Source organism: Mastigoproctus giganteus, chromosome 8, assembly GCF_048544385.1.
Source record: "Mastigoproctus giganteus isolate SK-2022 chromosome 8, ASM4854438v1, whole genome shotgun sequence".
NCBI classification, from domain to species: domain Eukaryota; kingdom Metazoa; phylum Arthropoda; class Arachnida; order Uropygi; family Thelyphonidae; genus Mastigoproctus; species Mastigoproctus giganteus.
This window is the reverse complement of record NC_143582.1, coordinates 205310664-205326083: the sequence shown is the minus strand read 5'-3', so window position 1 is coordinate 205326083 and position 15420 is coordinate 205310664. Positions and strand designations below refer to the sequence as shown.

Below are 15420 nucleotides of genomic sequence, written 5' to 3'. Positions count from 1 at the left end.
ATATGATTGTCTCCATGTGGATTTTTTAGTCCACACAACACAAAACCCATGAACACACTTGTATAAATCAGGACCAAAGGAACTGGTGTTATGACCAAAGTAGTTTATTTCCAGAGCATAGATTCAAAAATCTCCAGGATGCAACCAGCTGATGCTTTAATCAAAGTAAAGAATTCAATTAATCAGTTTGTAATAATCTGATTCTTTGTCTTAAGTTCCTGGAGGTAGTAATGATTCATTTATGACAGTAGGATTATTTTTCTTTTACTGATATCTCATTTTTGTTGAACCATGTTTTTTTTTTTTTTTTTTTTCTCCTGCTATTGATATAATTGATACTTTTAAAATCATTTAAACATTGTTTGTGTTGAAAAAAAAAATGCCCATGTGTGTTAGTAAAATTGGCTAACAGTACCTTGGCAGTTGTATGTCAGTAGGAGTCATCATAACGTGATGGTAAACAGTGTTCTGTTTTTTATTATTGCATGGATTATGCAATGAATGGATTATGTATAATGAGTAAAATCAGGTAATTATAATTTTGAGTGATATTGAACCAATTTTGCAACAGCTGCTAAATACTATATTATACAGATTAAAAGGCAGCCTTTTTTAATTTTGACTGACTCCTACATTTCATGAAATTTTAAATTAGTAAATGAGCAGGGTTTTGTTTTTCATGGTTTGTCTTAGAATTGTGCCCATCTTTAAAGAATACCAATTATTTAAAAATATATAAATAAACAGTAAACACTCAACTTATTCTGTTTTCTTCACTTAAGTTTTTTCACATTTTATTAATAATAATAATTACACAAATTATTTGGATAAATGAAATAAAATTTGAAAACTACAGAAAATCTGTGATACAAAACCCTTACAACGGCAAATCAGTATTGTTACCAGACAGCCCTCAATCCCAACACTAAATGAACTAGAAAATTTATTTTAAGCTGATGATCAAAGTCAGCTGGAGGATGTAAAAATTCTCCAAAAGCATTAGATTATTCTGGCCAGTTGTGTGTTTTCAGCTGGCAAATTTTAAATTGCAGTGAATATCTGAATAGTCATAGTAGAGTAACGAAGAGCTCTCAAAATCATAGTAACAAAAACTTCATGATTACAAGGTTTGCCTAGGTCGGGGATGACAAACCAATGGCATGCATAGGGAAATATATGGCACATGGCCACCTATGAATAGTTTATATATAAAATTATTTTATTTGCAGGTAAACTTGTTTTATGGTCTTTGTTTAATCAGCCACATCTAGTAGTGAAAAACTATAAATGTATGCATTATTATATAGAAACATACTCTTTTCTCCTTTGAAGTATTCAAGTACTGTTAACATATTTTATATAACAATAAAGATTGCTAATTTTAGTTAAGTTTTTTTCTGTATGGCATGCAAAATGGTTTTTGTTTTTGTTTTTTTTTTATTTTTACAGCTGTGCCTGAATTATACCAAACTTTGTAAACTCTTTGAGCAGTCAATTTGGTTTTAATGATAAAACTCAGTTATCACCTAGAGCAGTGTTTATCCTACAATTTGTATTTATCTGTGTGCAATAATGCCATTTAACTTATGTCAATAATTTATAATTTTTTAATGATATTGTATTAAAGTTTGCTCTCAGAATTTTCTATTGATATCAGGATTGGTAGAATATATGATAATAACCATGTGACATTAAAGACAAATCATGAGTTGGGAAGGATCATTGGGTAATAACTCCCACCTTAAGACTATAATGGAGGTGCATCATATGCAATGGCATCTTCAGCATTTTATATAAACAGCTATTCCTTCCCACCAACCTTAAACATCTGTTTTTGGAGTATGGTTTGCAAGAATTCTAAGGTAAATTATATAATTGGTCTAATATTAGTAAATTAATAAGAGGAGTTTACCTCAATATAGTACGTGGAACACTTCCGTATGATACCCTCCAGAAATTAAAACGGAAAAAACGAAAAAATCGACAACTTACCCGTACATTAAAGTAAAATATAAATAATTAAATAATTAAAGTAAAATATAAATAATTAAAGTAAAATATAAATAATTAAATAATAATTTAACACAATTCAAAATCAATTAAAATTCAAATTAACGCAATTAAAAGAATCTAACGAAAAAATTCAAAACGATTTTCCTTCCTGAAGCTGACAATGCATTTCGACCGACTGTCGTGATCACAGGAATGAAAATTCCTGTTATCACGATAAATAATTATTTAATTATTTATATTTTACTTTAATGTACCGGTAAGTTGTCGATTTTTTTCGTTTTTTCCGGTTTAATTTCTGGAGGGTATCATACAGAAGTGTTCCACGTACTATATTGAGGTAAACTCCTCTTATTAATTTACTAATATTATTATCAACGTAGAACATATTGAGTATTACAGCTCTGATTCATACTATCTAATAATTGGTCTAAAAATGCATTGAAATTTTAATGCCAGACTTTGCATTTAATAGCAAAATCTGGCATTAAATAACAGTAATCTCAAGTTATTGTGAACGGGTTGATAATAGTCCAACACGAAATTCATCAGTGCATTAAAGCTGCTATGATTCATATATTGAGTTCAGTCAGTTATATACTGGAATTTTGCTAGAAGTGAATATTCCACTAGAAATTAGTAATCAAGCCAAATCCTGTATACAGCTGTGAAGGCCTCCTGTCAGGAAGGATATAAACTTAAGATGCAAAGAAGGAATCAAGATTAATTACAAATTCAAAGAAATAAACTCCATTTCAGCAAGTTTCATAGTCTAGAAACCAGCCATCTTTGCAGAGATGTGTTTAAGGCGCCAAAAAGGATTTAGTAAAGGATGTTGGATAATACCATCTTAAATAGTGCAAACAAGAGGGCATAAATTAAAGATAGTTATAGACTACCTTTAATTGGCATAAGAAAATTTGCTTTTATTTATCAAGTGTTAGAACAAGTTTACTATATATAGCCTTGCAGAAACAGAAATCTTTAGATTTAAAGAGGGATTATATAAAATAGTAAACTGACTTTATGATGATATGTTTGAGCTTTGATTCCTTGCAGTTTAATACTGTACTCTGATACAAATTTAAGTTCTAGTATATTTGGTATGTTAATTCTTCAAATAGGCCTCAGAGGTTGAGAAAATAACCACAATAAAAAATACGTGACAAAACTGTCTTATATAATACAATACACTGATACTTTTATCACAATCAATGAATACACTGAAAGTTTCAAAGTAATTACTTCCTTTGTTGACATTTACAATGATTGTGCCTCCATAAATAATGCAGCAGGGTCCATTGCAAATTTATTACTGAAAATCATGGTAGATACTGAATTGGCTTAGGAGGCATACAGGGTGAAACTGTTCATTGTTCAAGGATGAGTGTTAATTATTTCTCTATGTGAACAGTCATTGATAATTGCATCTCCTGGATAAATCTGGTGGTTTCCCTCTTCCAGAAGTGCTCAACACCATAAACAGCCATCTCAAAAGTGCTTTTCCATCTAATCTTTAAGTCTGTATACTGACTTCCCCTACACAACTTCACAATCTGGTTGTTTGATCTTGTATAACACTCTGCTTAAACTCTCAGTCAGCACCAACTCCTTTACCCTCAACAAGAGTCTTGTCATTTATGTTTTTGGTGTATTTTATTGCAGTTATTGAGTTGGCATGTTACATTTGACTATACAAAAGATGAGCATGTTACAGCATTAAGAACTTGCTGGATTCAGATAAAATGTACACTATCCTTTGACATACATTGGGTGATAAAATTTAAAACAGCAGTTAATAGAAATAAAGTTTAGCATAGAAGTACTTGCTATCACACTTAGTAAGTACTATTACCATGAAGTGGTACTGTGTGAACCACTTAAATGGTGAAAGTTCTCTGTTAGCCAGAGAGTAATCACCTCCCTCCCCAGTTAATCATGTGCTATTAATGAAGTGTCCTGGTAGTAATAAAGCTTAGTCTTCCAGGAGAGCACTTCATAACTCCTTTAAAATTTGGGTTGAGAGGTTGGTAACTCAACTTGCATGCATTATATGGAGAATATCTGCAACTTATTCTAGTGTTGGTCTGGTGTAATTAAAAATCTCAAGTTTTTGGGAACCATGCATTTGTTGGCCAGAGACCAAAGAATTGAACCACAGTGTGAGAAAAACCATAAGCACTCCAGTCTAGGTAGGACTCAAACCCAGGAATTTAAAAAAGGCATAGAAGCAGAGTCATTATAGCCAGTGTGTTGGGAATTACATTGTACCTACAGGCAATGAACCTATATCATGTGCTTCTGATCAGTTTTTCTGCAAAGAAGCCCAAGGTACAAAAAACATAGGCGCCTCCATGGGCAGGAGCAGCAGTGCTTACCCCATGCTTCTTGATTAGACGGGTTCGAGCCCGTGAGCCACCAAATACGGAGGATGTGGAAAGGTCATAGAATGACCACCACATATCCCCTGAGCAATATGGCCTTAGTTGCTAATGCTCCTAAAAACCAAATATTAACACAAAAATCATACATGAAACTGTATACAGACATTACAATTCAATACAGCTGCAGGCTTGAAGCCCTCCTTTTCTACACAGTGTAGAAACTTCTAGAATCCAATCACACTTTGGCTGGAAGAACTTTTATTGGCTTTGTTTGCTGGCAATGGGTTGCATGCTTTTATCTACCAAACACAATACAGCAATGTCACCTGGCCTTGGAACATGCATATTTGGAATAAAATTTGCTGTGCTGTCTGGCAGTTAATGGTAACATCAGTCATCTGCCAGTGTGACAGTTTTGATGGCTCATAGTTTTCTATTAAAGCACTATTTAATCATCCATGCTTAATTGAATTGTACACAGGAACTCATTTGCATATCAGAATGGTGTGCATGCCAGATCTTGTATCAGTTAACCTATGTGCATAGTTTCTGTTAGGTTCACAGAGTGCACACTCAACTGTACTTTATCAATTACAACTTTATCCACTACTGTACAGAGTAGTGAAATATTTAATATATTTGGTGTGGACTTAATCATTGCCCCATCTGCAAAAATTTCCATATTGTCAGCTCAATAAGTGAAGTGACAGATCAATTCATACAAGAAATGATTAAGTTGTATTGGTTAAATAATAATTACTTAGAAAAATGTGTCTGTGGATACAGCAAGTAGTTTCAGTAATACAAGCACCCAAAGTGCATGGTAATCAATTGAAAAGGTAAAGAATTTCATCTTGGTGAAAGCTGAGCCATACTTCTTCCACTTTTGCTTTCAAATTTTGGATTTTCAAGTAAATCCAATTCTTGCTGTGAGAATTTCAATAAGACTAACTTGACTACAGCCTGAAAATGCATTACATCAGACAGTGATGGGAAATTCCATCACCTTTGCTGTGAGCAGTGAACTTCACTATGAACAATGTCCATTTCCAGATAACACCAGTCCTTGATGGGATAGTGGTTTTGCCACTCATGTGGAGAGGTCGGTTTAATTTCCATTGATTGAAGAAATTTCTGAAATCCTCATCAGGGGGAATACTTTGCAATTTTTTTTTTTAGATTGCACAACATGCAAAGAAGCTGCCCTCATACTTGTACAGATATATTCAATGGTGCAATATGGTCTTTAAATCCAACAGATAAGAGCAATTGTGAAATTATGGATGTTTTGGGGAAAGAGGCTAATGAATGCATTCCACAACTGAATAACATATGGGCCAGTAATATAAAAAAAATACATTTTTGGATAACTAAATAAATCTCATTAAAAATAAATTTTGAATACAGGCATACCTCTGATAACGCTTCAATATAACAAAGTCCGCAATTTCAAGCCCCATTTAACATAAAAAAAATATTCCAGTTTATTCACCTGAAATCTAAACAAACTGAAGAAATTACGGAAACCTTTGGGGCTTCTCATGGTTGGTTGAGAAATTTAAAAAAACGGGCCAGGATTCATAGTGTAAAATTAACAGGAGAAGCTGCAAATAAGTTTCCAGAAAAACTAAAGTAAATAATTGAACGTGAAAAATTTCCACCAAATTTGGTGTTCAGTGTTGACGAAAGCGGTTTGTTCTGGAAACGGCTACCAACAAAAAGCTTCATTTCTATTGAATAAAAAGCAGCCAAAGACCGTTTAACGTTACTCTTTGGATCAAATGCCTCTGGCGATTATAAATTAAAATTGTTATTAGTTTACCATTCAGAAAATCCGAGGGCGTTAAAAGGTAACATAAAAATGAATTTACCTGTAATATGGAAAGCAAATAGAAAAGCTGGGTTACCAAGGAGTTATTTACTGATTGGTTTGTTAACCACTTTTGTCCTGAAGTAAAACGGTATTGGCAAAAAAACAACTTTGAAGAAAAAGCTCTTTTGTTGTTAGACAATGCTCCGGGACATCCTACTGATCTTAACACATTGGACACATGCATTCCTGTCAAAGTTGTGTTTCTTCCAGCAAACACAACTTCCCTGATTCAACCATTGGATCAGGGAGTAATAGCATCATTTAAAGCTTATTATCTGCGTCGAACATTAAGCAATTTAACTGAACTAGAGGATAAAGAGGAAATGACAGTTAAAACTTTTTGGAAAAACTACACCATTAAAAACGCAATTGAAAACATTGATAGTTCTTGGAAAGAAGTCACTAAGAAATGCTTAAATGGAGTTTGGCGCAAAATATGGCCAGAAGTTGTACTAGAAGAAGAAAATAACATCCAAGAAATCAGAAATGAAGTTATCCAGATGGCTCAATCAATAGGTTTCGAAAATGTCGATGAAGAGGATGTTAGAAATTTATTGAATGCAGAAGATGATGGTTTTTCAGTGGAAGATTTAGAAAACCTTGTTAGCAACGAAGACAAAGATAATGAAGACGAAGTTAAAGAAGTTCCTGCCGAAAAAGTGTTAACAACCAAAGATTTAAAAAGGTGCTTAAATGACATTGAAAACGTTTTAAATTTTTTTAGTGAAAATGATCCTGATTTAGGAAGAAGTTTTATTGTTAAGCGATCAGTGTTAAATGCAATAACTCCGTATGGGCAATTGTTAAATGAAAGAGAAAAAAAGCATAAGCAATCAACTTTAGACTCATATTTTAAAATGTGATTTCACTTTGTATGTAAGTTGACTGTTTATTTAATAAAACTTTTCTTTGTTCGAAAAAAAAGCTTTTCATTTTCTTTACGTAGGAACGTATCCCTATTCTGGCCATAGTATTTTTACCTCTGAAAACGAAGTTTCGCTTAACGAAGTAATTTCGTGGAACGCATCCTATTCGTTATTCGAGGTATGCCTGTAAATACATTATCCTCCAAAAATAATCTGGACACATTTGTTTCATAATGTCATTGTTGCCTCCTTTTACACTACTCTTTTTGGGCAGATTTTCCACCAGTGAATATGGGTATAGTCCATACTTCAGCAGGATAGAGTAGTTCAGTTACTGATAAGGAACATGCTGGTTTGGCCCTCACCCAACATACCAGTTCATTCCAGAGGTGTTACATAAGGTTCAAATTAGAATGTTTGCATCAGTCACTCCAACTTTTGTATGTTCATGTGCATAAACCATTCTCAAACAGCACTGGCAGTATGGAATAGGGCACTATCCTGTTGAACCAAACATCTCTACAAAAAAACTGACCTGGTACAGAGCAGGGAATTGGTCAAAATGTTCAGGTAGGCATTGGTATTCATGAACCTAGGCCATACCATAAACTGCCATCCCCCCCTCCTGAAAACTTCATTTTGTTGATGTAATATACCTTATCCTTCACCTATTACACAGCTTAAATTGCTTCAGTAATGCAGTGGTGTTACTGATGATAGCAGAGCTCTCGTAAGTAGCACAATTGGTATAATAATCATCCTCCCCACCGGGGCTGGAAAATACCTCAGTTCGAATGGTGTCAACTAATCTTTGTTGCTTTGGTATCGAGTTACCTTCAAACAGAAGGCCTTCTGCCCCTACTATGCTATTCAAGATGCACTGCATATTGTATGATTGTAGAAGCATCAGTGAATAAGGCCGTGTATTATCTGGTGAGTATTGGCTTGGCACCAGAGTTTGTGCTGCATATCATTCTTCTCTTTCTTGGTGGTTCCTTCTCTGAGGGAAACTCGGGAATTTTTTTTTTTTTTTCTTTTCTGGTTGGGGCAGCATGTCTCTGCGTTCCTTGCACCATAGGGCTAATGATAGCGATTTCCGAAAGATTTTCTGTTTTTCTGGATGAAAAACTAAATTCCGGGTGGAGAAAGCAACTCAAGTTGTGAAGAAAGACCGATAAAAATTCCTCCCGTAATTGACGGCATGGCACTCTGGTCTTTTCCACCTGATGTGTGGAGGACAGTGATCCCAACTGTAGTACCCACGAGGGCTTCACTGCCCTGAACTGTATCTTGAGTACGAGAGAGAGCAGCTGGAATAGCAGTGCATAAGAGTAGTGACTGATTTGGCAATTTCTATGAAATTAGCGATTTTGAATCGTAGACTGTTTGCTAGAAAAACTTCGCGCCTAAAGGCAAGTAATACTCTTCTAATTGATGGCATATATACAATAATTGAGGGATGCAGAGAGATGAAATTATCATTATTAGCACATCCAGGGTACAGCTCAGGACCCTGGGTGAGCCAAGCCCATAGAGAAGTTCCAGTGTATGTGGTTGTAAGAGCGAGGTGAGTAAAGTACAGTTGCGAGGAAAATACAGTATTGTCAATTATAGGATGCAATACAGGGACATTCAAATAGAAATGAAATTCTGAATCCACAACATGAATCTTAAGGGAAAAAAATCATGTTTAGCTTGGTCAGCTACTTTGACACAAGCTCTAAGATGGATCGCAGTAAGACTACAAGGAAAGAGATAATTGATGGCAGGAGATTGTGGGTTGTGATTACTCTTGAGATTCGTCTAAATTATTTCAAAATTTGCAGATATGAAGTTTAGAAGAGTGGTTAATAAGCAGCACTCTTACACCATGGTGAGAAGAGGGCAGCAATGTTTTAATGCATTAAAATATAGAGCAATGTTTTAATGCATTTAATGCATTAAAACATTGCTCTATATTCTCCAAGCAGAATAGAGGCAGCAAGGAGGGCTCAGTGTGTAATCGATGAATTATCGAATATTTGCTTGCAAAGAAACGTCTTAATCCCACAGTACGAAGCCCCACTTGAAATGCAGTAAAGCGTGGACAGCGCACCCTAAAAATGCCATCATGCTTCTCGAAAGAGGCTAAACCGTTTCATGACATCAGTGAGAGACGCTCATATGACAAAAGATTTCAAATGCCAGCTAGAGAGCTTGCCAACCAGTCATCTTAGAGTGCACCTTATTGAGTGGTTTATCTATAAGGCTGACAGAAATTAAAGCAAGATTTGCAGTTATGATTCCAGAACTAGATGCAATATATCCAAATTACAGGATAAGAGGTTTAGACTGGACTTTAGGAAGTTTTTTATCCAACCATCTATTAATTACAGGATGAGTTAGCAGCGTGGGTAGTTGAGGCTTTATTCAACTTTGAGGAACTCACAGGTTAACTGGATACACGCCTACCTTGAGCAGAGAAAGGCTGGTATGGCAAAATCCTGTGGCTAATATTTAATCATTGAAATATTCACTTGCCCTTCATGAGCTTATTACTTTGAACACTTTTTTTTTCCTTCACTATTCTGTAAATGCAAATCGCTCTACCCGAATCGTCAATCTTTAATTGTGAATATTTCGTTTTACGAGTGTCAAGATCGAAAAGTAGAACATCTTTCGATTCGGCGGTAATTTCCCGTGCCGATTATGTAGCAATTGTAAAATACAGGGTACTGTATACCCTGTATTTTACAACTGCAGTAAACTCCAGTTAGAGCGCTTTCGAATGGACAACGCCCAAAGAACACTACAAACAAGATCCGCTTTTTGGACACTATTTTTCATTAATACAAAGGGTACTAGAAGTTTTGCAATACAGCTTTGTTTATTTAATTTTTTCAAAGTAATTTCCTCTACATTCAATACACCTCTCCATCCTCCGAAACCAATCTTTAAACCAGTTCTGCCAAGTTTCACTAGGGAGTAAAGCACACTCGTTGTCCCAAGCCCGTAGAAGGTCCTCATCACTGGAAAACCGCCTCCCTTTTAGCTTCATTTTCACATGCAGGAACAGTGCAAAGTCGCAGGGAGCAAGGTCTGGCCTGTAGGGAGGGTGCTCGAGAAGTTTCAGTCCTGTCGTGGTCAAATATTTGGTGCAGGCTTTGGCGCGGTGAGTTGCAGCATTATCGTGATGGAGGTACCAGGTGTCCATTCTTGACTTTGGCCGCAGGTTCTTCATAGATCCAATGACTTTAGGCAGGCATTGTTCAGTATACCACTTAGCTGTGACTGTCTTCTGCGTGTCCAAAACGACACGTTCCACAATTCCACTCGATTTGAAAAATACAGCTATCATTTTCTTCTTTACAGATCGGGATTTTCTGACAATTACGGGTGTGTCGTCATCATCAAAGACCCAAACTTTGTTTTGAGCCTTGGTCGGCAGATCGTAATAGTACAGCCAAGTCTCGTCACCTGTCACGATGTTGTTCACATACCGAGATTGTCCCTTATCAAACTTTTTTAACATCTCCCGGCACCAAGTCACACGTCGTGTCATCTGCTCTTCAGTCAGTTGATGCGGCACCCAGAGAGAACAAAGTTTCTTCACGTGCAAATGATCTTGCAGAATCGAACGAATTGCTGGTGCATTTAGGCCCAAAGTATCCTCTATCTGTTGGTAGGTCACTCGCCTGTTTTCGTCAAGCATTTTCCTCACAGCAGTAACGTTTTCCTCCGTAACTGACGTTCGTGGCCTTCCCGGCCTCTCAGAATCCTCCAGAGTGAAATTTCCCCTTTGGAATTCTCTATACCACCTGAATATCGTTGTACGATGTGGACAATCATCATCTACTGCAAGAGTCATTTCTTCTAAGCACTGGTCTATGGTTAAACCACGCACGAAATTATACCGCAAAACTGTCCTTATCTCATTTCGTGACCACGATGCCATCGCAAGCACTTTACACTCTCACTACTAATGAATAACTGAGCCCATCGACTTGGCGCGGCGGCTACTATGCACGTATGAACATGTCTCAACATGCAGCTTCCTGTGATTCATTGTTGCGTCATATTGCAAAACTTTCCTAGTACCCTTTGTATATTTTTTTAGCTGCTTTCGTAGCGTTCATGAATTTTATTCATATGAACCTTTATTCAGCAATCACATGCAGGAATACAGCTGGATCCCCCGAAAGAACAGGAAAAGTTCATCTACTCCATCTCCTAGAATGTGTTCTATTGTTGAAGGGTTCTGACATTTAGAAAGTGTGTCAAAGGATGCAAGATCATTCATTTGAAAAGGTGGACAATCAATTAAAATGTTTAACATTGAGTTGTGTTCGACATACAGTCCATTGAATAGGGCTTTCGACTGTACGCAAATGGAAGCGGCAGTGTGTATGGCCAGTACCTAACCGCGCTAAAATAACTTCGTCTAGTCGCTTTCGCTGGTAACTTGATATCCCATATTTGAGGTTTATATTTTGTTTGGCATAGTTTATTTTTGCACTCCATACCTTTCGGTATGACTTTGCATGTCGTTCTTATAATCTGTGCAAGGAACTAGACAGATAAAGATATGGCGGGAATGAACTTGTTTAGCTGCAGCTAGGGCCGGATTTACGCATAAGCTAGACAAGCTACAGCTTATAGCCTCACATTACAAGGGGCCTCCACGTCAATATAGAAAAAATAATAATAAAATTAACTTATAAATAATGAAACATTCGTATACGAAAAAAATGAAATTTTTTTATAGGGGAAAGTGGGACAAAATCGGGTAGCTAATCTTTCGTCAGACAGTTTGCTTTCAGTGTTTTATGTTAAAGTAACACAAATAAACGAAGATTCATCTATTGAGGATCAACCTGACGTATCAATACCAACTATCCCTACAGGTATTTCTAGTGCAATTACATCTAATCCTGATATTAGCATTAGTAGAGGCATATGTTGCCAGAAAGCAAGCTTATACATCAGCCAAAAAAAAAAACCTATTCATTTCACCCATCCATTCATTCCAAATGTTTCTAGTTCTGCCTTGAATTTATTTAAGCAACTTCCACAACAGATGGAAGTTTGTTTCAGCAATCAACCACCCACCCACTGGCTAAAGGCAAGTTTCCTCACATCTACTCTACAACTGTCTTTTCTCAATTTGAATCCATGTCTCTCCCCCTCAGGTCCTTAATCTGAGCGTCAGTATTCCAACAGCATAGAGCCTGCTCAATCCATTCAAGGCCTTATACACCTCAATCAGATCGCCTCGCAGATGCCTAGTCTGCAGAAGCTGAAATTTGCAGAACTTAAGCCTTTCTTCATAAGAGCACCCCTTTTTTCCCCTCACCAGTCTTGTTGCCCTTCTCTGTACTCGTTATAGCAACTCCACATCTTTCCTAAAATGAGGTTTCAAGACCTGCATGCAGTGCTCAAGGTGTGGCCTGACCATTGCCTTCCACAAGGGGATAATCACCTCCTTATCCCTGCTTGCAAAATTCCTGTATATCATTGACAAGACCCCATGATCTACTCTGGCAGCCTGTCTGCACTGCTCAGAAAACTTGATATCTGACTGCACGATTACCCCCAGGCATGGGCGTCCATAGAAAATTTTCCAGGGGGGAGGCAAAGCTGGAGACAAATAATTACATCAATAAATTTTTATTTAATTAAACAAATAGATTATAGAATACGGTATTGCATCAATACAAAAACACATACATAATGTATATAAATTTACAATATAAAGGAAACAAGAATTAATATATATATATAACAGTTTTTTTTAGTTAATTATACTACCAACTAGATAAATTGGAGAATTTAGCATTAAAAGTATTAGGAATGCAAACTATACTCATTTCTGTTTGCCATATGGCAAACAGAAACAGATAGCGTCAGCTAATTATTGATGGGATATATTGAGTGGAGCTAGCCTTAACGTTCCATTCAATCTATCCATATATTTATAATTAGCTATATTATCATTTTAATTTTACTATTTTATGTTTATTTATAGAGTACAACAAAGAAGTCCAATTTAGGTTACCTAAACTTGGCCCTTTGAACTGAGTATAGTTTGCACCCCTAATACATTTATGCTAAATTCTCCAATTTATCTAGTTGGTATTACAATTAACTAAAAAATTTGTTATATACAGACAGATGTAATGTACAATCATAAATTTTATGGCATTAATCTGTTCTGTCACTCTTTCTCCTTTTCTATTTCTTATATTCTTTTACATAACTTTATATACTGTATATATATAGATAATAATAATTTCAATAATCATAATATAAGAATTGAATTCTCCGTGAATCGCTTGCAAACCCATTGATGACATTTTCAATAAATTTCTTCTTTACTGCTTCTTCTAGTTTCTTCCTGTGCACACTAATCATACATAAACCTTATAGGCGAGTTTCTGAGATAGTGGACACCTTAACCATGTTTTCACACGTCTCAAGGTGCTGAAACTTCTTTCAATCAGAAAGAAGTTTCAGCACCTACAGGTCGTAACAGGTAATGTCATACCAATAGTTATTGCCGAATTAATAGAAGGAAAATAGTCGCAATGTTCCAAAATTTCTGGCAAAATTTGGGGAATATCAGTCGATGAACCAAAAACAGGAACTCTGTTTTATTGCTGCAATAGATGAAACACGTGTTCTATGGTTACCCCGCCGAGGGCCGAAACCGGCCAACCCGTAATAAAATTTTAAGGCAGACAAAGCGTCCCATGGTCGAGAATGTAAGGTTACATATCTCAATCACTTTTACGATTGTAATTTGTGGAATTTTTTACTCGATCCCAGGGAGGGAAAGTTCCCCGTTTACCCCCTCTGTGGACACCCATGCCCCCAGGTTTCTGTCATTCTCCACTATTCTGAAAGAGACCTGGGGGTAATTGTGTAGTTGATATGAAGTTTTTTGAGCAGTACTCAATATTTCAGACTACGAATCCAGAAAAGAATGAACAAAACATCTATACAAAATACAGTGATGTGGGTCTATGGAGTACTTTCACGTTAGAGTACTCCATGGCAGCATATCACACTTAAATTTATACAAAAGTAAAGCATTGCCTAATAAATAAATATATAATATACAATAATAGAAGACAATAGTGTTTGTAAGAAAAACGTTTCGAAACGTCTTTACCGGTATAATTTTATTTGCTGAAACTAAAAAAGAAGATAATGAAACTGTATTTAATTTCATTTATTTATAATTTATTAAATTCGATAAATTAAGAAAAGCTTACAAATCAAAGGCTCTTACGTTAATACCACAACAGGGAATCTTCGGATTAACTTTTTCAGTTTTCATAATTTATTTTTGATATCATATCGCACCAACCACTGAAAATGGAGTGGTTGATACGATATTAATTTAATTAATAAATTAAATTTTCATCCAAATTCAACCATCCTGCTGAAGGAATTTCGGACGGCAGACAGCGCTGATTCTTTAACCACCCCTTTTCTGACCGTAGACCGAATTTATACTTAAAACAAAACACAAAATTCTTTTTAATTTTAACAATTGCCTCCTTTTGTAAGTAATTTATTAAGTAAGTGTGAAGAACTATTTTTTTGTGAAAAGAGGAACACCACATTTTGTGCATAGCTTTCATAAATATTGAGATTTTAATAAACTATTGCGCAACCACCAAATGACTGCCTACTTGAATTGGGCTTAAATTATTTCGGGCAGAAGTTAAGGTATCGCTTCTCGGCCTTTTGGCTAAGATCAAAGTGTAGTATATGTTCTTATCAGCTTAATATCTGATACGGGGTCCAATGGGCCCTGAGATATTAAACTGATTTTTGGAACGCGGCGAAGAGATCGGAGCTTGCTCCACCTTTGCCACGGGTTGCCTCGGTATTGCACTACCTCCAAGGTCAGCTCACCAAAGCCAATCTAAAAATAGTGAATTTTGTAGACAATACTGGAAATTGCAGCGCTGTCTTGTTAGGACTCAATATACGTTACGTCTGGTGCAGGGTGAAATGAGCCACACGGAATTTGGCCAGAGTAACCAATCAACGATTTGCCGATTAATTCAATCATGACAGATTCGTCTGCTCTATTCGGTCAAGTCTCGACTTGTAAATCCATATATAATTTATTCAGCTGAAAAGGGGAAAATAGTTCTTCCCCCCCCTTCTCTGAGCTCTCCACCTGTCCCGAAGACCTAGATGATAACTTATACAAAGATATAAAACATTTTCTTCTGTATATAAATAAAAATTATTCTCAAACAAATGAGTTTAATTATAAAAATTTTTACAATAT

At 35.9% G+C, this 15420-nt stretch overlaps 1 non-coding gene across 1 annotated transcript; it reads left to right on the top strand.

The window, feature by feature from the left end:
* Nucleotides 1-14848: 14848 nt before the first annotated feature.
* LOC150082218 (U2 spliceosomal RNA) lies at nt 14849-15040 on the top strand. The gene has a single exon (XR_016547328.1). It is a non-coding gene; the product is annotated as a U2 spliceosomal RNA (small nuclear RNA).
* Nucleotides 15041-15420: the final 380 nt, after the last annotated feature.